At 41.9% G+C, this 26,871-nt stretch overlaps 1 long non-coding RNA gene across 1 annotated transcript; it reads right to left on the bottom strand.

Annotated features, from left to right (window-relative positions):
• Positions 1–22,789: 22,789 nt before the first annotated feature.
• LOC127341727 (uncharacterized) lies at positions 22,790–25,870 on the bottom strand. The gene is made up of 5 exons (XR_011755063.1): positions 25,611–25,870; positions 25,245–25,520; positions 25,055–25,158; positions 24,478–24,561; positions 22,790–23,158 (listed from the first exon to the last, which is right to left on the bottom strand). It is a non-coding gene; the product is annotated as an uncharacterized lncRNA (long non-coding RNA).
• Positions 25,871–26,871: the final 1,001 nt, after the last annotated feature.

Raw genomic sequence — 26,871 nt, 5'->3', positions numbered from 1 at the left:
TCCCTCCTGCATCGATATACCAACGGGGGTTCAGGTTTCTGTCACTCCGGCAACCCCGCAATTGGCAAACGAATACAAGATGTATTCCCCTAGGCCCATAAAGGTGAAGTATCATGTAGTCGACGTTCACATGACACCACTAGAAGAATAACACCACAACTTAAATATCATAACATTGAATATTACTCAACCATGATTCACTACTAACATTTAGACTTCACCCATGTCCTCAAGAACTAAACGAACTACTCACGAGACATCATATGGAACATGATCAGAGGTGATATGATGGTGAATGACAATCTGAACATAAACCTTGGTTCAATGGTTTCACTCAATAGCATCAATAACAAGTAGAAATCAATACCGGGAGAGTTTCCCCTATCAAACAATCAGGATCCAACCCAAATTGTTACAGCGGTGACGATGTGCGATGGTGGAGACGGCGGTGATGATGATGTAGATGATGATGATGGTGATGGAGATGATGTCCAGCTCGATGACGGTGACGATGGCGTCGATTTCCCCCTCCGGGAGGGAATTTCCCCGGCGGATCTCAGCCTGCCGGAGAGCTCTTTTCTCTCTGGTGTTCTCCGCCCCGCAGAGGCGGCTGTGACTCTTCGCGACTATCCCCCTGGAGCTTAGGTTTTCGGGACGAAGATGTACGCGAAGGAGAGGAGGCCAGAGGGGGTTGTGGGCCCCCTCCCCACAAGGCGGCGCGGCCAGGCCTTGGCCCGCGCCGGCCTATGAGGTGGGCCCACGGTGGCCCTCCTCGGCTCCCCCTTCTGGCTCCCTTCGTCTTCTGGAAAAATAGGAATTTTCATATAATTTCCGTCAATTGTTGATCTTCCGAAATATTGCATTATGACGGCGTTTTTTCCAGCAGAATCCTGACTCCAGTGCGCGATCCTCCAATAATCATGAAACATGCAAAATAGATGAAATAACATAAGTATCATCTCCAAATATGAAATATATCAATGAATAACAGCAAATTATGATATAAAATAGTGATGCAAAATGGACGTATCAACTCCCCCCAAGCTTAGACTTCGCTTGTCCCCAAGCGAATCTGAACTCGGTAAACAGGACCACATGTTTATGGAGTGAAGAGTCGATAAATAAAATACGGACAAGAAGCATCATATTCATTCACACAAGACATTCTAGTAAACAACTTCCTCATATAATTCAACTTGAAACAAGTAGAAGGTAGTCACAAATAAAGGTGCATAAGAAATCATAATTGGTGATGGCAAACTTCGTTCTTGGTCAGAGAACAATTAACAGGTTATACTTATCTATCGAGCAGCGCTCTTATGTTAAAGTTTATATGGCACAACTTGCATACTCAATCATAATAATCTCCTCATAATCATTGATAACTTTCAAAGCTATATTCATTCAGATAAAACTTGTACTAAACAAGGAAGAGTAAAAGACATGATGAAGTAAATCACAATATAATGGTTTGATCACAACAACTCAAATGCTTGCCTGAGATGGAGGGAAATAGGTTTACTGACTCAACATAAAGTAAAAGACAGGCCCTTCGCAGAGGGAAGCAGGGATTAAATCATGTGCTAGAGCTTTTTCAGTTTCGAAATCATATAGAGAATAAAAGTAACATTTTGAGAGGTGTTTGTTGTTGTCAACGACTGGTAGCGGGTACTCTAACCCCCTTGCCAGACAAACTCTCGAAGAGCGGCTCCCATAAAGTTTTATTTTAGGTTGGCACTACTTCCAACCACGGCTAACCGAATCCTCGGGTTCCTGCCAACAATCACATACCATGAAGGAGTGCCTTTTTATTTTAGTTTTATTTAGATGACACTCCTCCCCTCCCTTGCTTTCTCAAGCCATGGCTAACCGAATCCTCGGGTGCCATCCAACAATCACATACCATGGAGGAGTGTCTATTTATTTAATGAAGGTTAATTAATCGGGGCTGGGAACCCCATTGCCAGCTCTTTTTGCAAAATTATTGGATAAGCGGGTGAAGCCACTAGTCCATTGGTGAAAGTTGCCCAACAAGATTGAAAGATAAAACACCACATACTTCCTCATGAGCTATAAAACATTGACACAAATAAAAGATAGTAAATTTTGAATTGTTTGAAGGTAGCACACGAAGTATTTACTTGGAATGGCAGGAAATACCATGTAGTAGGTAGTTATGGTGGACACAAATGGCATAGGTTCGGGTTAAGGTTTGGATGCACGAGAAGCATTCCCTCTCGGTACAGGTTTTTGGCTAGCAAGGTTAATTAGCAAGCATAAAAGTTGAGGGAAACAAACAAATATACATGTGATAGAAACAAACATGCATCTTCCTTGTAAGCACAAACAATTTTAACTTCAGAATAATAAGCTATGAGCTAACAAGAAAGGAAGACAATGAAACAACTACATGTATTTCTCTTTTCTACTTAAACCTCAAAGTGTTGTTGCTATTTGACCAATGCTAAGTTTGCCAAAACCAAATAGATTACCTCAATGCTCCCAAAGTGATACCAATACTAATAACAAGGTCAATCATATAGTAGAGATTGCAAACTAAAATAAGATGCGTAATATGTAAATGATAAGACTTCTCATTAATATTCCATAACGATAACTCACACCAAGGGATACATAGACAACCAACTAAAGGAGAGATACTTCCACATTGCAACCCATCTTATATGATAACTTCCCTACTCATGATATGACACTACTTGATAGTAAAAAGTAAAAGAGAGTGATGATGTGATACCGCGGCACTCCCCCAAGCTTGGAACAAACCAAGGGGATGCCAATACCGATGATGAATTACTCCTTCGGTGGTGGTGATGATGAATCCTTCCCGCGATTCTTACAGATCTCCTTCAGCTTCAGCTTCTCAGTTTGGCAGTTCTGCACTAAGACTCGAAGAGGTTCATTGTTATCTGAAAGTGGCGGTGGCGGCCTTGTGATGGGAATCGAGTAATATTCCAGCATTCTACGAAGTCGGTAATTCTCCTCCTGAAGTATCTCCACTTCTCTTCTTAGAGCACGGTATTGATCACAAAACTCATCGGTAGCCCGTAGAGCTTCTTCCAACACAGGAAAAGAGTCGAGGCTAGGAGCAGGTGGTAAGGGTCCCTGCAAGTTATGAGAGAAATAACGTCGAGTGTCAACAGATCCCACCAAGATTTGCTTACTCCCAACAGCTTGTTGCTCTTGTTTTGACGACACCCTCTTCCCTTCTTCCTCCGAAAGCCCCTTGCCCTTGTTGTTGGAGACAAATCCTGGCAGAAACAGCTCGAAACAAAACACGTCGAGAAAACGATATACGGATCTCCAGGGGTCCGGGGGATTATATAGCAGGAATTTTCACGACAAAAGGAAAGTACCAGGTCGAACCAGAGTCGGAGAGAGGCAACGAGGTGGCCACCTCATAAGGCAGCGCGGCCAGGCTGGGGCCCGCGCCGGCCTGTGGGGGCACGCCCTCGTGCGTCTCCTCCACTCCGTTTCGATCTCGTAATTTTTCATATTTTCCAAAAACAGCAAAAACATTGTTCGGAAAGTAAATCGCGAACTTTTTATTACCAGTACTGTTACCTATTCAAAGTCGAATTCTGCCGGACTGTCAATTTGACCTTTGATGAAAGCCTCCGGTGTTTCCACTCGAATAACATCAACATCTTCATTATAAGAATCACCTGAGATATAATGCTTGAGTCTTTGTCCATTCACCACTTGTGTGGCATTGCCTTGGAGAGAGCTAATTTTAATTGCTCCTGAACGATACACCTCCTCAATGACATATGGTCCTTCCCATTTTGAGAGTAATTTCCCTGCAAAGAATCTGAGACGAGACCGATACAATAGGACTTTATCCCCAATATTAAATTCTCTTTTGATAATTCTTCTATCATGCCATTTCTTAACTTTCTCTTTAAAGAGTTTAGCATTCTCATAAGCTTCGCTTCTCCATTCATCTAGAGAACTCAATTGTAGCAATCTCTTCTTACCGGCTAGTTTAGGATCTTTATTTAGTTCTCTTACAGCCCAATAAGCTTTGTGCTCTAGTTCTAAAGGTAAATGACAAGCTTTTCCATAGACCATTTTATACGGTGACATACCCATGGGATTTTTATAAGCAGTTCTATAAGCCCATAGTGCTTCCTTCAATTTACTAGCCCAATTCTTTCTAGTTTTATTAACAGTCTTTGCCAAGATAGATTTAATCTCTCTATTTGATAGTTCTACCTGCCCACTAGTTTGAGGATGATAAGCGGAAGCAATTCTATGATTAATACCATATTTAGCAAGAGTTTTTCTAAAACCACCATGAATAAAATGAGAACCTCCATCGGTCATAATATATCTAGGAACTCCAAATCGAGGAAAAATAATATCTAAAAGCATTCTTAAAGAGGTCTCACCATCAGCACTTTTTGTAGGTATGGCTTCCACCCATTTAGTAACATAATCAACAGCAACAAGTATATGAGTGTTACCTTCTGAAGAGGGAAAAGGTCCCATGAAGTCAAATCCCCAACAATCGAACGGTTCAATAACAAGAGTATAATTCATAGGCATTTCATTGCGTCTGGAGATATTACCAACCCTTTGACATTCATCACAAGATAAAATAAACTTCCTTGCATCTTTGAAGAGAGTCGGCCAATAAAAACCTGATTGTAGAACCTTTTGCGCAGTTCTATCTCCGGCGTGATGTCCTCCATAAGCACTACCATGACATTTACTCAATATCTCCTGTTGTTCATATTTGGGAACACATCTTCGCAGAATACCATCCACTTCTTCTTTATATAAGTGTGGGTCATCCCAAAAATAATGCCTCAAGTCATAAAAGAATTTCCTCCTTTGCTGAGCTGAAAAGGTTGGAGGCAAGTACTTGGAAACAATAAAGTTAGCATAATCAGCATACCAAGGGCTATCTCGCGAGCTCACCTTTATTACAGCTAATTGTTCATTTGGAAAACTATCATTAACAGGAACAGGATCATAAGCAATATTTTCCAATCTAGACAAGTTATCAGCAACAGGATTATCAGCACCTTTCCTATCTACAATATGCAAATCAAATTCTTGCAACAGAAGCACCCATCTAATAAGCCTTGGCTTAGCATCTTTCTTTTGCATAAGGTATCTAATTGCAGCATGATCAGTATGGATTGTAACTTTTGAATCAACAATATAGGATCTAAACTTATCACAAGCAAAGACTACAGCTAACAATTCCTTTTCAGTAGTAGCATAATTTCTTTGAGCAGCATTAAGAGTTTTACTAGTATAATGAATAACATTCAATTTTTTATCTACCCGCTGTCCAAGAACAGCGCCTACAGCAAAATCACTAGCATCACACATAATTTCAAAAGGTAAGTTCCAATCGGGAGGTTCGACAATAGGAGCAGTTGTTAAGGCTTTCTTTAGAGTTTCAAAAGCTTCCTTACAATCATCATCAAAAACAAAAGGTACATCTTTTTGAAGAAGATTAGTAAGAGGCTTTGAAATCTTGGAGAAGTCTTTAATAAATCTCCTATAAAACCCAGCGTGACCAAGAACACTACGAATACCTTTAACATCCCTGGGATAGGGCATCTTCTCAATTGCTTCAACTTTAGCTCTATCAACTTCAATACCTCTCTCGGAAATTTTATGTCCCAATATAATTTCTTCATTAACCATAAAGTGGCATTTCTCCCAATTAAGAACAAGGTTAGTTTCTTCACATCTCTGCAAAACTTTATCAAGGTTCCGCAAGCAATTATCAAAAGAATTCCCATAGACGGAAAAATGATCCATGAATACCTCTACAATATTCTCGCAAAAACCATGAAAAATAGCAGACATGCATCTTTGAAAAGTAGCAGGAGCATTACATAAACCAAAGGGCATACGTCTATAAGCATAAGTTCCATAGGGACAAGTGAAAGTGGTTTTCTCTTGATCCTTAGATTTAACAGCAATTTGTGAAAACCCAGAATAACCATCAAAAAAGCAAAAATGAGTATTCTTAGACAACCTTTCTAACATTTGATCAATAAAAGGTAAAGGGTAATGATCTTTCTTAGTAACTTTATTAACTTTACGATAATCAATGCACATTCTGTACCCTACAACTACTCTTTGAGGTATGAGCTCATCATTATCATTAGGCACAACAGTCATTCCTCCTTTCTTAGGAACACAATGCACAGGACTAACCCATCTACTATCAGCAATAGGATATATAATACCAGTTTCAAGAAGTCTTAATACCTCATTTCTTACCACATCCTTCATCTTAGGAATTAGACGACGCTGATGTTCAACAATAGGCTTTGCATCATCTTCCATATTAATGGCATGTTGGCAAATAGAGGGAGAAATCCCCTTCAAGTCATCAAGAGTATAGCCAATAGCTCCTCGGTGCTTCTTCAGTATCTCCAATAACCTTTCTTCTTCAAACTCTGAAAGCTTAGAGCTAATAATAACAGGATATATTTTATTATCATCAATATGAGCATATTTAAGATTATCAGGCAATGGTTTTAAATCAAAAACAGGATCTTCCTTTGGTGGTAATGTTGTACCTAGATCTTCTACCGGTAAATCATGCTTAAGAATAGGTTGACGAAGGAAAATTTCATCAATCTCATTTCTTTCTTCCCTAAAAACTTCACTCTCACTATTCTCCAAATGTTGCTGCAAAGGATTATTAGGAGCAAGAGCAATAGATGCGCACTGTTCAACTCTAAAATCATTATTAGGCGAATCAGCTTTATAAGGAGTTTTGGCAAATTTAGAGAAATTAAACTCATAAGATTCACTAGCAAATTTAGTCAAAATTTTCTCTTTCTTGCAATCTATAACAGCTCCACAAGTATTTAGAAAAGGTCTACCAAAAATGATAGGACAATATTTACTAGCAGCAGAACCAAGTACCAAAAAGTCAGCAGGATATTCAATCTTACCACATAGAACTTCCACATCTCGAACAATACCAATTGGAGAGATAGTTTCTCTATTAGCTAGCCGAATAACCACATCAATATCTTCAAGTTCACAAGAACCAATTTCGTGCATAATCTCCGTGTAAAGCTCACAAGGAATAGCACTAATACTTGCACCAATATCACATAAACCGTAATAACAATGATCACCAATTCTAACAGATAGCATAGGAACACTAGATTTCCTAGACTTATTAGGATGTGAAACAATATTAGAAGCATCTTCACAGAAAATAATATGACCATCTTCCACATTTTCAGTCACAAGATCTTTAACTATTGCAACAGTAGGTTCAACCTTTATTTGTTCTTCAGGTTCTATAGGTTTCTTTTCACTTTTATTAACCGCACTATTTATAACAGAGTACTCCTTCATTTTAGCTGGGAAAAGAGTTTTTTCAATATAAGCTTCAGGAATAACATGATCAACAGTTTCAACTACAACACATTTATTTATAGATGAATCAATTTTATCTTTATATGGTTCATGATACTTATCAAAATTCTTCTTAGGCAATTCATAATGAGAGGCAAAAGCTTTATAAAAATTTGCAGCAACTTGAGAATGAAGACCATAAGTAGCACTCATATTACGAAATTTATCAGTATCCATAAAAGCTTCAATGCATTTATAATCATAATTTATACCTGATTCTCTATCCTTGTCGTTCTCCCATCCTTCAGTATTCTCCTGGATCCGATTAAGAAGGTCCCTTTTAAACTCTTCTTTGTTGCGTGTGAATGATCCAGAACAAGAAGTATCCAGCAAGGTCTTGTCTTGAAAAGAAAGTCTTGCATAGAAATTATCAATAATAATATTACCAGGAAGCTCATGAATGGGGCATTTGAGCATTAAAGACTTCAATCTCCCCACGCTTGGGCAATACTCTCTCCATCATGAGGCCAAAAGTTATATATGTGGTTCCGATCTTTGTGAATTTCACTTGGAGGATAGAACTTAGAATAAAACCAGGGCACAATATCATTCCATTCAAGAGAATCCCCATTATCCAGTAATTTATACCAATGCGCCGCTTTACCAGACAGCGATATAGAGAATAGTTTCTTCCTCACTTCATCCATAGCAATACCTGCACACTTGAATAAACCGCATAATTCATGTAAGAACAGTAAATGATCTCCAGGTTGGACACTTCCATCCCCTGTATAACGGTTATCCACAACACGCTCAATAATTTTCATAGGTATTTTGTATGGTATTGATACGTCTCCGACGTATCGATAATTTCTTATGTTCCATGCCACATTATTGATGATACCTACATGTTTTATGCACACTTTATGTCATATTCGTGCATTTTCTGGAACTAACCTATTAACAAGATGCCGAAGTGCCAGTTGCTGTTTTCTGCTGTTTTTGGTTTCAGAAATCCTAGTAAGGAAATATTTTCAGAATTGGACGAAATCAACGCCCAGGGTCCTATTTTGCCACGAAGCTTCCAGAAGACCGAAGAGGAGATGAAGTGGGGCCACGAGGTGGCCAAACCACAGGGCGGCGCGGCCCAAGCCCTGGCCGCGCCGACCTGTAGTGTGGGCCCCTCGTGACGCCCCTTGACCCGCCCTTCCGCCTACAAATAGTCTTCGTCGCAAAACCCCCAGTACCGAGAGCCACGATACGGAAAACCTTCCAGAGACGCCGCCGCCGCCAATCCCATCTCGGGGGATTCAGGAGATCACCTCCGGCACCCTGCCGGAGAGGGGAATCATCTCCCGGAGGACTCTGCGCCGCCATGGTCGCCTCCGGAGTGATGTGTGAGTAGTCTACCCCTGGACTATGGGTCCATAGCAGTAGCTAGATGGTTGTCTTCTCCCCATTGTGCTTAATTGTCGGGTCTTGTGAGCTGCCTAACATGATCAAGATCATCTATCTGTAATTCTATATGTTGCGTTTGTTGGGATCCGATGAATAGAGAATACTTGTTATGTTGATTATCAAAGCTATGTCTCCGTGAATCTGGGGGAGTGAGAGAAACCTCTAAGATTATGGATGTGCTGTTGCCACTAGGGATAAAACATTGGTGCTATGTTCAAGGATGTAGTTACTGATTACATTACGCGCAATACTTAATGCAATTGTCTGTTGTTAGCAACTTAATACTGGAGGGGGTTCGGACGATAACCTGAAGGTGGACTTTTTAGGCATAGATGCATGCTGGATAGCGGTCTATGTACTTTGTCGTAATGCCCAATTAAATCTCACTATACTCATCATAATTTGTATGTGCATGGTCATGCCCTCTTTATTTGTCAATTGCCCAACTGTAATTTGTTCACCCAACATGCTGTTTATCTTATGGGAGAGACACCTCTAGTGAACTGTGGACCCCGGTCCAATTCTCTATACTGAAATACAATCTACTGCAATACTTGTTCTACTGTTTTCTGCAAACAATCATCATCCACACTATACATCTAATCCTTTGTTACAGCAAGCCGGTGAGATTGACAACCTCGCTGTTTCGTTGGGGCAAAGTACTTGGTTTGTGTTGTGCAGGTTCCACGTTGGCGCCGGAATCCCTGGTGTTGCGCCGCACTACATCTCGCCGCCATCAACCTTCAACGTGCTTCTTGACTCCTACTGGTTCGATAAACCTTGGTTTCTAACTGAGGGAAACTTACTGCTGTACGCATCACACCTTCCACTTGGGGTTCCCAACGGTCGCGTGCTGTACGCGTGTCAAGCTAAATTTCTGGCGCCGTTGCCGGGGAGATCAAGACACGCTGCAAGGGGAGTCTCCACATCCCAATCTCTTTACTTTCTTTTTGTCTTGCTTAGTTTTATTTACTACTTTGTTTGCTGCACTAAATCAAAATACAAAAAAATTAGTTGCTAGTTTTACTTTATTTGCTATCTCGTTTGCTATATCAAAAACACAAAAAAAATTAGTTACTTGCATTTACTTATTCTAGTTTGTTTTATTTACTACTGCTAAAATGGGTACTCCTGAAAATACTAAGTTGTGTGACTTCACAACCACAAATAATAATGATTTCTTATTCACACCTATTGCTCCACCTGCTACTACAGCAGAATTCTTTGAAATTAAACCTGCTTTACTGAATCTTGTTATGCGAGAGCAATTTTCTGGTGTTAGTTCTGATGATGCTGCTGCCCATCTTAATAATTTTGTTGAATTGTGTGAAATGCAAAAATATAAAGATGTAGATGGTGACATTATAAAATTAAAATTGTTCCCTTTCTCACTAAGAGGAAGAGCTAAAGATTGGTTGCTATCTCTGCCTAAGAATAGTATTGATTCATGGACTAAATGCAAGGATGCTTTTATTGGTAGATATTATCCCCCTGCTAAAATTATATCTTTGAGGAGTAGCATAATGAATTTTAAACAATTAGATACTGAGCATGTTGCACAAGCATGGGAAAGAATGAAATCTCTGGTTAAAAATTGCCCAACCCATGGACTGACTACTTGGATGATCATCCAAACCTTTTATGCAGGACTGGATTTTTCTTCGCGGAACCTATTGGATTCAGCTGCTGGAGGTACCTTTATGTCCATCACTCTTGGTGAAGCAACAAAGCTTCTTGATAATATGATGATCAATTACTCTGAATGGCACACGGAAAGAGCTCCACAAGGTAAGAAGGTAAATTCTGTCGAAGAAACCTCTTCCTTAAGTGATAAGATTGATGCTATTATGTCTATGATTGTGAATGATAGGACTAATGTTGATCCTAATAATGTTCCGTTAGCTTCATTGGTTGCACAAGAAGAACATGTTGATGTAAACTTCATTAAAAATAATAATTTCAACAACAATGCTTACCGGAACAATTCTAGTAACAACTATGGGCCATATCCTTGTAATAATGGCAACGGCTATGGTAATTCTTATGGGAATTCTTACAACAATAATAGGAACACACCCCCTGGACTTGAAGCCATGCTTAAAGAATTTATTAGTACACAAACTGCTTTTAGCAAATCTGTTGAAGAAAAGCTTGGGAAAATTGATATACTTGCTTCTAAAGTCGATAGTCTTGCTGCTGATGTTGATCTTTTGAAATCGAAAGTTATGCCTAATGAAAATCTTCATAATAAAATTGTTACTACAGCAAATGCCATCCAAGTTAGAATTAATGAGAATATAAGATTGATGGCCGAATTGCGTGCTAGGTGGGAAAGAGAAGAAAATGAAAAAGAAGAGAATATAGCTAAAGTTTGGACTATTACCACCACTAGTAATGCTAATGCTACACAAGTTGCTGCACCTCCTACTAATACTAATAAAAGAATTGGTGTTAGCAATGTTTCCACTTCTAATGCAAAGCGCGAGAAACTGCCTGAAACTGCTAAAGCTCATTAAACTGCCTGTGATAAAACTGCTGAATTTTTTTCCAACATTGGGGATGATGATCCCATTGCTTTAGATTATAATGGTTTGAATTTTGATGATTGCCACATCTCTGAAGTTATAAAGTTCTTACAAAAACTTGCTAAAAGTCCTAATGCTAGTGCTATAAATTTGGCTTTCACGCAACATATTACAAATGCTCTCATAAAAGCTAGAGAAGAGAAACTAGAGCGTGAAGCCTCTATTCCTAGAAAGCTAGAGGATGGTTGGGAGCCCATCATTAAGATGACGATTAAAGATTTTGATTGTAATGCTTTATGTGATCTTGGTGCAAGTATTTCTGTTATGCCTAAGAAAATTTATAATATGCTTGACTTGCCACCGCTGAAAAATTGTTATTTGGATGTTAATCTTGCTGATCATTCTACAAAGAAACCTTTGGGGAAAGTTGACAATGTTCGCATTACCGTTAACAATAACCTTGTCCCCGTTGATTTTGTTGTCTTGGATATTGAATGCAATGCATCTTGTCCCATTATATTGGGAAGACCTTTTCTTCGAACTGTTGGTGCTATCATTGATATGAAGGAAGGTAATATTAAATATCAATTTCCTCTCAAGAAAGGTATGGAACACTTCCCTAGAAAGAGAATGAAGTTACCTTTTGATTCTATTATTAGAACAAATTATGATGTTGACACTCCATCTCTTGATAATACTTGATACACACTTTCTGCGCCTAGCTGAAAGGCGTTAAAGAAAAGCGCTTATGGGAGACAACCCATGTTTTTACTACAGTACTTTGTTTTTATTTTGTGTCTTGGAAGTTGTTTACTACTGTAGCAACCTCTCCTTATCTTAGTTTAGTGTTTTGTTGTGCCAAGTAAAGTCGTTGATAGAAAAGTTCATACTAGATTTGGATTACTGCGCAGAAACAGATTTCTTTGCTGTCACGAATCTGGGCAAAATTCTCTGTAGGTAACTCAGACAATTATGCAAATTTACGTGAGTGATCCTCAGATATGTACGCAACTTTCATTCAATTTGAGCATTTTCATTTGAGCAAGTCTGGTGCCTCGATAAAATTCGTCAATACAAACTGTTCTGTTTTTGACAGATTCTGCCTTTTATTTCGCATTGCCAGTTTTGTTATGTTCGATGGATATTTTGATTCCGTTGACTTTCAGTAGCTTTGTGCAATGTCCAGAAGTGTTAAGAATGATTATTTCACCTCTGAACATGTATATTTTGATTGTGCACTAACACTCTAATGAGTTGTTCTAAGTTTGGTGTGGAGGAAGTTTTCAAGGATCAAGAGAGGGAGATGATACAACATGATCAAGGAGAGTGAAAGCTCTAAGCTTGGGGATGCCCCGGTGGTTCACCCCTGCATATATCAAGAAGACTCAAGCGTCTAAGCTTGGGGATGCCCAAGGCATCCCCTTCTTCATCGACAACATTATCAGGTTCCTCCCCTGAAACTATATTTTTATTCCATCACATCTTATGTGCTTTGCTTGGAGCGTCGGTTTGTTTTTGTTTTTTGTTTTGTTTGAATAAAATGGATCCTAGCATTCATTGTGTGGGAGAGAGACACGCTCCGCTGTAGCATATGGACAAATATGTCCTTAGGCTCTATTCATAGTATTCATGGCGAAGTTTCTTCTTCGTTAAATTGTTATATGGTTGGAATTGGAAAATGATACATGTAGTAATTGCTAAAATGTTTTGGATAATGTGACACTTGGCAATTGTTGTGCTCATGATTAAGCTCTTGCATCATATACTTTGCACCCATTAATGAAGAAATACATAGAGCATGCTAAAATTTGGTTTGCATATTTGGTCTCTCTAAGGTCTAGATAATTTCTAGTATTGAGTTTGAACAACAAGGAAGACGGTGTAGAGTCTTATAATGTTTTCAATATGTATTTTATGTAAGTTTTGCTGCACCGCTTCATCCTTGTGTTTGTTTCAAATAGCCTTGCTAGCCTAAACCTTGTATCGAGAGGGAATACTTCTCATGCATCCAAAATACTTGAGCCAACCACTATGCCATTTGTGTCCACCATACCTACCCACTACATGGTATTTCTCCACCATTCCAAAGTAAATTGCTTGAGTGCTACCTTTAAATTTCTATCCTCCACCTTTACAATATATAGCTCATGCGACAAATAGCTTAAAAACTATTGTGCTATTGAATATGTACTTATGCACTTTATCTCTTATTAAGTTGCTTGTTGTGCGATAACCATGTTCACTGGGAACGCCATCAACTACTCTTTGTTGAATATCATGTAAGTTGCTATGCATGTTCGTCTTGTCTGAAATAAGGGAGATCTACCACCTTATGGTTAGAGCGTGCATATTGTTAGAGAAGAACATTGGGCCGCTAACTAAAGCCATGATCCATGGTGGAAGTTTCAGTTTTGGACAATATCCTCAATCTCAAATGAGAAAATTAATTGTTGCTACATGCTTATGCATAAAAGAGGAGTCCATTATCTGTTGTCTATGTTGTCCCGGTATGGATGTCTAAGTTGAGAATAATCAATAGCGAGAAATCCGATGCGAGCTTTCTCCTTAGACCTTTGTACAGGCGGCATAGAGGTACCCCTTTGTGACACTTGGTTAAAACATGTGCATTGCGATGATCCCGGTAGTCCAAGCTAATTAGGACAAGGTGCGGGCACTATTAGTATACTATGCATGAGGCTTGCAACTTGTAAGATATAATTTACATAACACATATGCTTTATTACTACCGTTGACAAAATTGTTTCTTGTTTTCAAAATCAAAGCTCTAGCACAAATATAGCAATCGATGCTTTCCTCTTTGAAGGACCATTCTTTTACTTTTATTGTTGAGTCAGTTCACCTATTTCTCTCCATCTCAAGAAGCAAACACTTGTGTGAACTGTGCATTGATTCCTACATACTTGCATATTGCACTTATTATATTACTCTATGTTGACAATATCCATGAGATATACATGTTACAAGTTGAAAGCAACCGCTGAAACTTAATCTTCCTATGTGTTGCTTCAATGCCTCTACTATGAATTATTGCTTTATGAGTTAACTCTTATGCAAGACTTATTGATGCTTGTCTTGAAGTACTATTCATGAAAAGTCTTTGCTATATGATTCACTTGTTTACTCATGTCATTTACATTGTTTTGATCGCTGCATTCACTACATATGCTTACAAATAGTATGATCAAGGTTATGATGGCATGTCACTCCAGAAATTATCTTTGTTTATCGTTTACCTGCTCGGGACGAGCAGTAACTAAGCTTGGGGATGCTGATACGTCTCCGACGTATCGATAATTTCTTATGTTCCATGCCACATTATTGATGATATCTACATGTTTTATGCACACTTTATGTCATATTCGTGCATTTTCTGGAACTAACCTATTAACAAAATGCCGAAGTGCCAGTTGCTGTTTTCTGCTGTTTTTGGTTTCAGAAATCCTAGTAACGAAATATTCTCGGAATTGGACGAAATCAACGCCCAGGGTCCTATTTTGCCACGAAGCTTCGAGAAGACCGAAGAGGAGACGAAGTGGGGCCACGAGGTGGCCAAACCAAAGGGCGGCGCGGCCCAAGCCCTGGCCGCGCCGACCTGTAGTGTGGGCCCCTCGTGACGCCCCTTGACCTGCCCTTCCGCCTACAAATAGTCTTCGTCGCGAAACCCCCAGTACCGAGAGCCACGATACGGAAAACCTTCCAGAGACGCCGCCGCCGCCAATCCCATCTCGGGGGATTTAGGAGATCGCCTCTGGCACCCTGCCGGAGAGGGGAATCATCTCCCGGAGGACTCTACGCCGCCATGGTCGCCTCCGGAGTGATGTGTGAGTAGTCTACCCCTGGACTATGGGGCCATAGCAGTAGCTAGATGGTTGTCTTCTCCCCATTGTGCTTAATTGTCGGGTCTTGTGAGCTGCCTAACATGATCAAGATCATCTATCTGTAATTCTATATGTTGCGTTTGTTGGGATCCGATGAATAGAGAATACTTGTTATGTTGATTATCAAAGCTATGTCTATGTGTTGTTTATGATCTTGCATGCTCTCCGTTATTAGTAGATGCTCTGGCCAAGTTGATGCTAGTAACTCCAAGAGGGAGTATTTATGCTCGATAGTGGGTTCATGTCTCCGTGAATCTGGGGGAGTGAGAGAAACCTCTAAGATTATGGATGTGCTGTTGCCACTAGGGATAAAACATTGGTGCTATGTTCGAGGATGTAGTTACTGATTACATTACGCGCAATACTTAATGCAATTGTCTGTTGTTAGCAACTTAATACTGGAGGGGGTTCGGATGATAACCTGAAGGTGGACTTTTTAGGCATAGATGCATGCTGGATAGCGGTCTATGTACTTTGTCGTAATGCCCAATTAAATCTCACTATACTCATCATAATATGTATGTGCATGGTCATGCCCTCTTTATTTGTCAATTGCCCAACTGTAATTTGTTCACCCAACATGCTGTTTATCTTATGGGAGAGACACCTCTAGTGAACTGTGGACCCCGGTCCAATTCTCTATACTGAAATACAATCTACTGCAATACTATTCTACTGTTTTCTGCAAACAATCATCATCCACACTATACATCTAATCCTTTGTTACAGCAAGCCGGTGAGATTGACAACCTCGCTATTTCGTTGGGGCAAAGTACTTGGTTTGTGTTGTGCAGGTTCCACGTTGGCGCCGGAATCCCTGGTGTTGCGCCGCACTACATCTCGCCGCCATCAACCTTCAACGTGCTTCTTGACTACTACTGGTTCGATAAACCTTGGTTTCTAACTGAGGGAAACTTACTGCTGTACGCATCACACCTTCCACTTGGGGTTCCCAACGGTCGCGTGCTGTACGCGTGTCAGGTATATCTTCCTCACCTGGCGCCTCATCCACTACCTTTGCAGTAGTAGTAGATTTTCCAAATAAAAATTCAAGAGAAGATCTCTCCATAATGAATTATGGCAGCAGGTAGAAATAAAATCAGCACAAACAGTAAAAGTTTCCCTTACCAATTCCACTTACCAATAGCGCTTCACTCCCCGGCAACGGCGCCAGAAAATAGTCTTGATGACCCACAAGTATAGGGGGTGTATCGTAGTATTTTCGATAAGTAAGAATGTTGATCCCAACGAGGAGCAGAAGGTGTTGACAAGCAGTTTCGATGAAGGATTCACTGTAAATGCTCACAGACAAGTATTCAGGGGGTTTTGATGTAGCAGATGAAGAAAGTACGAGTAAGTAAAGTGCGAGAGTAACAATTTCAGCGAGTGGCCCAATCCTTTTTAGCAAAAAGGACAAGCCGGTTTGCTTACTTATAATCACCAAACGTTCTTGAGGACACACGGGATTTTAGTCTAGTGCTTTCGCTACATATGGCTAATTAATCTTCATTGTTTTGATAAGTGTTGTGTGGGTGAACCTATGCTAATGCACCGCCCTTCCTAGGACTAATAAATACTTGTGATTATACCCCTTGCAAGCATCCGCAACTACAACAAAGTAATTAAGATAAATCTAACCACAGCCTTAAACTCTGAGATCCTGCTATCCCTCCTGCATCGATATACCAACGGGGGTTCAGGTTTCTGTCACTCCGGCAACCCCGCAATTGGCAAACGAATACAAGATGTATTCCCCTAGGCCCATAAAGGTGAAGTATCATGTAGTCGACGTTCACATGACACCACTAGAAGAATAACACCACAACTTAAATATCATAACATTGAATATTACTCAACCATAGTTCACTACTAACATTTAGACTTCACCCATGTCCTCAAGAACTAAACGAACTACTCACGAGACATCATATGGAACATGATCAGAGGTGATATGATGGTGAATGACAATCTGAACATAAACCTTGGTTCAATGGTTTCACTCAATAGCATCAATAACAAGTAGAAATCAATATTGGGAGAGTTTCCCCTATCAAACAATCAGGATCCAACCCAAATTGTTACAGCGGTGACGATGTGCAGCGGTGGAGACGGCGGTGATGATGATGTAGATGATGACGATGGTGATGGAGATGATGTCCAGCTCGATGACGGTGACGATGGCGTCGATTTCCCCCTCCGGGAGGGAATTTCCCCGGCGGATCTCAGCCTGCCGGAGAGCTCTTTTCTCTCTGGTGTTCTCCGCCCCGCAGAGGCGGCTGTGACTCTTCGCGACTATCCCCCTGGAGCTTAGGTTTTCGGGACGAAGATGTACGCGAAGGAGAGGAGGCCAGAGGGGGCTGTGGGCCCCCTCCCCACAAGGCGGCGCGGCCAGGCCTTGGCCCGCGCCGGCCTGTGAGGTGGGCCCACGGCGGCCCTCCTCGGCTCCCCCTTCTGGCTCCCTTCGTCTTCTGGAAAAATAGGAATTTTCATATAATTTCCGTCAATTGTTGATCTTCCGAAATATTGCATTATGACAGCGCTTTTTCCAGCTGAATCCTGACTCCGGTGCGCGATCCTCCAATAATCATGAAACATGCAAAATAGATGAAATAACATAAGTATCATCTCCAAATATGAAATATATCAATGAATAACAGCAAATTATGATATAAAATAGTGATGCAAAATGGACGTATCAAGAGGGCATAGCAATGCACATACATATCATGATGACTAATATGAGATTTACTTAGGGCATTACGACAAAGAACATAGACCGCTGTCCAGCATGCATCTATGCCTAAAAATTCCACCTTCGGGTTAGCATCCGCACCCCTTCCAGTATTAAGTTGCAAACAACAGACAATTGCATTAAGTACTCTGCGTAATGTAAACAATACAAATATCCTTAGACAAAGCATTGTTGTTTTATCCCTAGTGACAACAGCACATCCATAACCTTAGAACTTTTTGTCACTGTCCCAGATTCAATGGAGGCATGAACCCACTATCGAGCATAAATACTCCCTCTTGGAGTCACAAGTATCAACTTGGCCAGAGCCTCTACTAGCAACGGAGAGCATGCAAGATCATAAACAACACATATATGATAGATCGATAATCAACTTGACATAGTATTCCATATTCATCGGATCCCAACAAACACAACATGTAGCATTACAAATAGATGATCTTGATCATGATAGGCAGCTCACAAGATCTAAACATGATAGCACAAGAGGAGAAGACAACCATCTAGCTACTGCTATGGACCCATAGTCCAAGGATGAACTACTCACGCATCAGTCCGGAGGCAGGTGATGTCTACGCATGCTTCTATTCCTGTAGACAGTGTTGGGCCTCCAAGAGCAGAGGTTTGTAGAACATCAGCAAGTTTCCCTTAAGTGAATCACCCAAGGTTTATCGAACTCGGGGAGGTAGAGGTCAAAGATATCCCTCTCAAGAAACCCTACAATTATGATACAAGAAGTCTCTTGTGTCCCCAACACACCGAATACACTTGTCAGATGTATAGGTGCACTAGTTCGGCGAAGAGATAGTAAGATGCAAGTGATATGGATGAATATGAGTGGTAATAAGAATCTGAAATAAATATGGCAGCAAGTAAACATGCAGTAGAACAGTAAATAAATGGTGATTCGATATTTGGAAACAAGGCCTAGGGATCATACTTTCACTAGTGGACTCTCTCAACATTGATCACATAACTGAATAAATAAATGCTACTTTCCACACTCTCTTGTTGGATAACAAACACCATTCATTGTGTAGGGCTATAAAAGCACACCTCAAGCCGGAGTAAACAAGCTCCACAACATCCGGAGTTCATATTAAAGTAACCTCTAGAGTGCATAATAGACCATTGCAATTTAGACCGAGTACTAACATAGCATACACACTGTCAACAATAGCCATGAAAGAGGGAATAGATCGCATCAATACTATCATAGTAATAGTTAACTTCATAATCTACAAGAGATTACAATCATAACCTACGCCAAGTACTACATGATGCACACACTGTCAACATTACATCATGAAGGAGGAATAGACTACTTTAATAACATCACTAGTGTAGCACATAGATTAATAGTGATACAAAGCTCATGATCACATAAAGATCACACCATGGGAGAGAGAGATGAACCACATAGCTACCGGTAGAGCCCTCAGCCTCGGGGGAAAACTACTCCCTCCTCATCATAGGAGACAGCAACGGCGATGAAGATGGCGGTGGTGTCGATGGAGATGGCTCCGGGGGCAATTCCCCGTCCCGGTGGCGTGCCGGAACAGAGACTTCTGTCCCCCGAAACGGAGTTTCGCGATGGCGGCGGCGTCCCTGGAGTCTTTCTGGAGTTTCGTCAATCGGTATCGTGTTTTTAGGTCACGAGGGGTTTTATAGGCGAAGAGTGCTGGCGCGCAGTTGACGTGGGAGTTAGAAATCTCTGTGGTGTAGTTTCCTTCGATCCCCGGCAACGGCGCCAGAAAAAGAGCTTGATACGCATACAGCACGCGTCCGTTGGGAACCCCAAGAGGAAGGTGTGATGCGTACAGCGGCAAGTTTTCCCTCAGTAAGAAACCAAGGTTTATCGAACCAGTAGGAGCCAAGAAGCACGTTGAAGGTTGATGGCGGCGGAGTGTAGTGCGGTGCAACACCAGGGATTCCGGCGCCAACGTGGAACCTGCACAACACAACCAAAGTACTTTGCCCCAACGTGACAGTGAGGTTGTCAATCTCACCAGCTTGCTGTAACAAAGGATTAGATGTATAGTGTGGATGATGATGTTTGTAGAAAACAGTAGAACGAGTATTGCAGTAGATTGTATTCGATGTAAAAGAATGGACCGGGGTCCACAGTTCACTAGAGGTGTCTCTCCCATAAGATAAATAGCATGTTGGGTGAACAAATTACAGTTGGGCAATTGACAAATAAAGAGGGCATGACCATGCACATACATGTTATGATGAGTATTGTGAGATTTAATTGGGCATTACGACAAAGTACATAGACCGCTATCCAGCATGCATCTATGCCTAAAAAGTCCACCTTCAGGTTATCATCTGAACCCCTTCCAGTATTAAGTTGCAAACAACAGACAATTGCATTAAGTATGGTGCGTAATGTAATCAACAAATATATCCTTAGACATAGCATTGATGTTTTATCCCTAGTGGCAACAGCACATCCACAGCCTTAGAGGTTGCTGTCACTCCCCCAGATTTAATGGAGACATGAACCCACTATCGAGCATAAATACTCCCACTTGGAGTTACAAGCAAAAACTTGGCCAGAGCCTCTACTAGCAACGGAGAGCATGCAAGATCATAAACAACACATAGATGATAGATTGATAATCAACATAACATAGCATTCACTATTCATCGGATCCCAACAAACGCAACATGTAGCATTACAAATAGATGATCTTGATCATGTTAGGTAGCTCACAAGATCCAACAATGATAGCGCAATTAGGAGAAGACGACCATCTAGCTACTGCTATGGACCCATAGTCCAGGGGTGAACTACTCACACATCACTCCGGAGGCGACCATGGCGGTGAAGAGTCCTCCGGGAGATGATTCCCCTCTCCGGCAGGGTGCCGGAGGCGATCTCCTGAATCCCCCGAGATGGGATTGGCGGCGGCGTCTCTGGAAGGTTTTCCGTATCGTGGCTCTCGGTACTGGAGTTATTATCGATGAAGGCTTAAGTAGGCGGAAGGGTAGGTCAGGGGCGACGCGAGGGGCCCACACAACAGGGTCGCGCGGCCAGGAGGTGGGCCGCGCCACCCTGGCGTGTCGCCACCTCGTCGCCCCACTTCGTATCTCTCCCGGTGTTCTGGAAACTTCGTGGAAAAATAAGATCCTGGGCGTTGATTTCGTCCAATTCCGAGAATATTTCCTTACTAGGATTTCTGAAACCAAAAATAGCAGAAAACAACAACTGGCTCTTCGGCATCTTGTTAATAGGTTAGTGCCGAAAAATGCATAAATATGACATAAAGTATGTATAAAACATGTGAGTATCATCATAAAAGTAGCATGGAACATAAGAAATTATCGATACGTTGGAGACGTATCAGCATCCCCAAGCTTAGTTCCTACTCGTCCCGAGTAGGTAAACGATAACAAAGATAATTTCTGAAGTGACATGCTATCATAATCTTGATCATACTATTGTAAGCACATGTAATGAATGCAGCGATTCGAAGCAATGGTAAAGACAATGAGTAAAGGACTGAACCATATAGCAAAGACTTTTCATGAATAGTACTTTCAAGACAAGCATCAATAAGTCTTGCATAAGAGTTAACTCATAAAGCAATAAATTCATAGTAGAGGCATTGAAGCAACACAAAGGAAGATTAAGTTTCAGCGGTTGCTTTCAACTTGTAACATGTATATCTCATGGATATTGTCAACATAAAGTAATATAATAAGTGCAATATGCAAGTATGTAGGAATCAATGCACAGTTCACACAAGTGTTTGCTTCTTGAGATGGAGAGAAATAGGTGAACTGACTCAACATAAAAGTAGAAGAAAGGCCCTTCGCAGAGGGAAGTTGTGATTGCTATATTTTGTGCTAGAGCTTTGATTTTAAAAACAAGAAACAATTTTGTCAACGTTAGTAATAAAGCATATGTATCATGTAAATTATATCTTACAAGTTGCAAGCCTCATGCATAGTATACCAATAGTGCCCGCACCTTGTCCTAATTAGCTCGGATTACCTGGATTATCACCGCAATACATATGTTTTAACCAGGTATCACAAAGGGGTACCTCTATGCCGCCTGTACAAAGGTCTAAGGAGAAAGCTCGCATTGGATTTCTCGCATTTGATTATTCTCGACTTAGACATCCATACCGGGACAACATAGACAACAGATAATGGACTCCTCTTTAATGCATAAGCATTTAGCAACAATTAATATTCTCATAAGAGATTGAGGATAGTTGTCCAAAACTGAAACTTCCACCATGGATCATGGCTTTAGTTAGCGGCCCAATGTTCTTCTCTAACAATATGCATGCTCAAACCGTTCAACTCATGGTAAATCGCCCTTACTTCAGACAAGACGAACATGCATAGCAACTCACATGATATTCAACAAAGATAGTTGATGGCGTCCCCAGGAACATGGTTATCGCACAACAAGCAACTTAATAAGAGATAAGATGCATAAGTACATATTCAATACCACAATAGTTTTTAGGCTATTTGTCCCATGAGCTATATATTGCAAAGATAAAGAATGGAAATTTTAAAGGTAGCACTCAAGCAATTTACTTTGGAATGGCGGAGAAATACCATGTAGTAGGTAGGTATGGTGGACACAAATGGCATAGTGTTTGGCTCAAGGATTTTGGATGCATGAGAAGTATTCCCTCTCGATACAAAGTTTAGGCTAGCAAGGTTGTTTGAAACAAACACAAGTATGAACCGGTACAGCAAAACTCACATAAAAGACATATTGTAAGCATTATAAGATGTGACGCCCCAAAACCGGTACCATGAGGATTCCAGCGATCCCGCCGAAATCCGCACGATATCGATTTTAGGAGACGCACCACCAAGCGCCTCGTACACGCCGAAGCATGCACGCGATGCGGGTGGAATCAATCACGAGCAGTAACATTACAACAGGATTACAATAGAGCCCACAAGAAGCATATATATATTACAACAACGACTCCAACGAGTCAAGATACAAATATACAATACAAAGATCCAAATCATACAAAAGAGTGAATACGTCCGAGTACGGACAAGATACAAATTGGACTAAGAGTCCTGAAGATAACCAGTGGCGTCCATAACCCTGCCCAGGCCAAGCCGGAAGGGTAACCTTGCTAGCGTCGTCTTCATCGAACATATCTTCATACCTGCCCGGTTATATCCCGTAGAAGCAGCAATAAGTACGGGTTCGTACTTAACAAGACTTCAAGACGTATAAGCATTCGTCAACCAGTCGTCCTTTGTACTTGAGGCACGCAGGGGACTTAGAAGACGCAAGAGGAACGTCATAGGCAATATGGTGGGGTTAAGCGGCAGCGCGCAAGCACTAAAAACCTATAGAGACATTCTACAACTGTCGTCTATCAGAGAAGGTGAGAGAGCGCATAACTAACAGTTCTATACTCTGCAAACATAACACAGCCGATGTGTTCCCCCTTCGCCAAGAAGTACTTGCAAAGGCACTCACACGGTTGTCAAGTTTTAACCATTTATTATTATAATTGTGCTAACTTACTACACAAGTTATTATGATTGAAACAACAGGTGTAAGTTGTCTATGGTCGAGTCATACAGCTCCAACTCGGCCATAACCGCGGACGCGGCTTATCGATAAGATTTTACCCTGCAGGGGTGCCCAAATGTGCCCACACGCACGATCAACCCACTTGCGACAGGTGGACATAACGACTCGCACTCTCCTTCACGACAACAATGTCCAGGAAGCCACCTAACTAAGTTAAACCCGAATCGAAGTCCGGCCGTATCTCCGAGACGGACCTAGCTGTTTGCGACAGCGTACTAGGTGGTTTAAACACACACTGGGGCGATAAACCACTTCGCAGCGGCTCCGCGACCTATACGTGCATACCAGAAACAAGGGATACAAGGCACCCAGGGGCTTCCCAAAATAAATAAGTAACAGGCTGGCATGCACGCAACAACAAATGGTAAAACATTACGAAACTAGTTGTGGCCACTGGACAAAGCTGTAGATTCCGGCAGTGGTCGAGGGGAGACCCAGAAGCATACCCACGTGTGGTTAGAGCGCTCAGTCTCGGAACAGATAACAGGAACTCGGGTCCTAAGCTTTAAAGAAACACAAGTGAGCCGTCACAAAACGATCAGCTGACCCACCGATGCCTCCGCTAACAACTATCAACAAGTAACCATGATACCCTCAACAGATATATCCATAAACCATGTGTCATGTTTCCCAACAGATAACCGATAAGATAGCGGTAACGGTAACGAGATATAACAGCACTAGCATGCACTACGACTCGCAAGGCAGACCCGATACCAAACAATAGCCATAGGTGGTTGGTGGAGGCAATATGGGCTGCTTGAGGTAACAAGTGGAAGGGACACGTGACAAGAACGCAACTTAAGGATAGCATGAGGGAGAAGGCAAAATAAAATAGGTAAGCGACTTCTGCAGGGGCAGGAGTATAGGGGAAATGCTTGCCTGTTAAAGCTTGTCGAGGAACATCCGGAGGACTTGGCGTAACTCACACACCACTTCGCGATCCTATCCGGGAAGAAGCAAATGCTACAACAAACATCGGATGCAAAGCTTATAACTACGGAAGAAGAACCGGCATGATCAAAATGATATGCATGCATGACATGGCAGATATGATGCGATGCACTTATCCAATTTAAGCGGAGTCGGAACCCCGGACAATCAATTAGAGTTGGAGTTGCATTTTCTACTGACAAAGTTAAGTGGTTGTTAGCATGGCATAACATGGCAGGGGTTCGCTACTTCAATATTAAACGGAGCGGGGAAAACCTAATTGGAATTCCGAAATAATCCGCATATATGTGAGGTGAACATACACGAACTATCAACGAGCGACATGATGCGAGATGCAAACAGATGAATGGATGGCATAATCATGTTCAGCACATTTTTCTGATCAACTTTCATATAAAATACTTTGCATTTCGAGTTACGGTTCAAAAGATACGATTTATACGAGATACACACATTTTCTGGAATTTTTAGTAAAACATGAAAAGGGGTCTGGGGCTTTTCTCACCGAGAGGAGGCTAGCCACGGTGGCTGACTGGCGGGCCAGGGGTGCTGACTGGACAGCGGTACCGCGGGTTGAACTTCAGGAAAACACAGGGGCTTCTTCAGAAACTGCAGGGACCGCGGGATCAGGGTACAAATCTTGCAGGGGGCTAGATGCAAAAAGACGGGATCTGGATCTGAGGTGTTTTTCTCACCGGGCAGAACCTAGCCGGAGTGGCTGACTGGTGGGGCCCAGGCGATGACATGGCGGCCACGCTGGCGACCATGTGCGCTTGCACTGAAGGTGTTTGACACGGAGACGCCGCGCGCGTTCCAGACGCGGTCACCGCGACATGGCACGGGCGAGCGTGGGCGGAAAGAGGCGTCCCAGGACGCGAGGCTTGTGGCGCTCGACGCGCCTCGTCGACGCGGACCTGGTGGGGGCGGCGCCGCCAGGGGGAGGTCGTCGGAAGGCGGCCGTCGTCGGACATCTGCGGGCGAGCGGCGTCGGTACAAGGTGAGGAGTAGAAAACAGGAAGCAAAGGGGCCAACGACGGTGTCCAGGTGATGCGCCTGGTTACCTGGGAGCTCGACGTGTGGTCACCGGCGCCGGAGGAGGTCGAGGGCGGCCGGAATTGAAGAAGAAAAGCGACGTCCGGCTCGTGAGAAACGGCGAATTGGCGAAGATTGAAGGCCTCCCGGATCGATTCCTTGGACGAGGTGGAAGAGGAGAACAAGGCGGAGCCGCCGGTGGTCGTAGATCGACGAGGGGCAGCCCGTAGCGGCGGCACCATGGCGGGGAGGAGGTGTACTGTGGGGTTTTCTCCCCTGTGTTGCTCACAGAGAGAAGAGGGAAGATGAGGAAAAGAGGAGGGAGTGGCGGCGGCCAGATGGAGGAAGAGGAGAGGCGAGCTAGGGTTTTCCAGGAGAGGGTTAAAGAGAGAGGGAGCAGGTGGGAGGGTGGTGCGGTGGTGGTGGTGGAGGACCACGGTGGGGAAAAGCAGCACGCCCTCTGCGTGTTCTCTCTCTCGGAAAGACGACAAGGAGAGGATGAGTGAAGGGGTACGGGCCGAGTTGTTGGTGGGCTAAGGGGAGAGAGTGAGAGATGGAAACGGGCCGCCAGAAGGTAAGCAGGCCGCCAGGGAGGAAAAGGAGAAAGGGCCAGGGGTTGGCTGCTGGTTAGGTTAGGGGTTTTCTTTACTGTTTTTATTTTCCAAAACCTTTTCTTTTTCAGAACTGTTTTCCACACTTTGAATTTGAAAACTAAGGTGAGAAAGAGATTCTAAGATTATTTGTTAAAATATTTATTTTAGTGGTGACCAAACAAAACACATTTTTATCCAAATTTAATTTGTTGGAAAAGCTTAGTTATAAAATAAGAATTATGAGAGGGATAGAATAAGGTTTTATTTAAAGTAAAGACAAGGAAGGGTTTTATAAAATAGTTTTATTTAATAAAATCATGGATGATATGATGCATGATGGATGATGATGCACAAATAGAAAAGAACAGACAATCTATTAGGGATCCTACCCTGGGCCGTTACATAAGACTCTACACCGTCTTCCTTGTTGTTCGACCCTTACTAGAAATTATCTAGACCTTAGAGAGACCAATCATGCAAACCAAATTTTAGCAAGCTCTATGTATTTCTTCATTAATAGGTGCAAAGTATATGATGCAAGAGCTTAAACATGAGCACAAAAATTGCCAAGTATCACATTATTCAAGTTATTATACCAATTACCACATGTAGCATTTCCCGTTTCCAACCATATAACAATTTAACGAAGCAGTTTCAACCTTCGCCATGAATATTATGAGTAAAGCCTAAGGACATA

This window comes from Lolium perenne, chromosome 3, assembly GCF_019359855.2.
Source record: "Lolium perenne isolate Kyuss_39 chromosome 3, Kyuss_2.0, whole genome shotgun sequence".
Taxonomy (NCBI): domain Eukaryota; kingdom Viridiplantae; phylum Streptophyta; class Magnoliopsida; order Poales; family Poaceae; genus Lolium; species Lolium perenne.
This window is presented reverse-complemented; position numbering and strand designations above follow the sequence as displayed.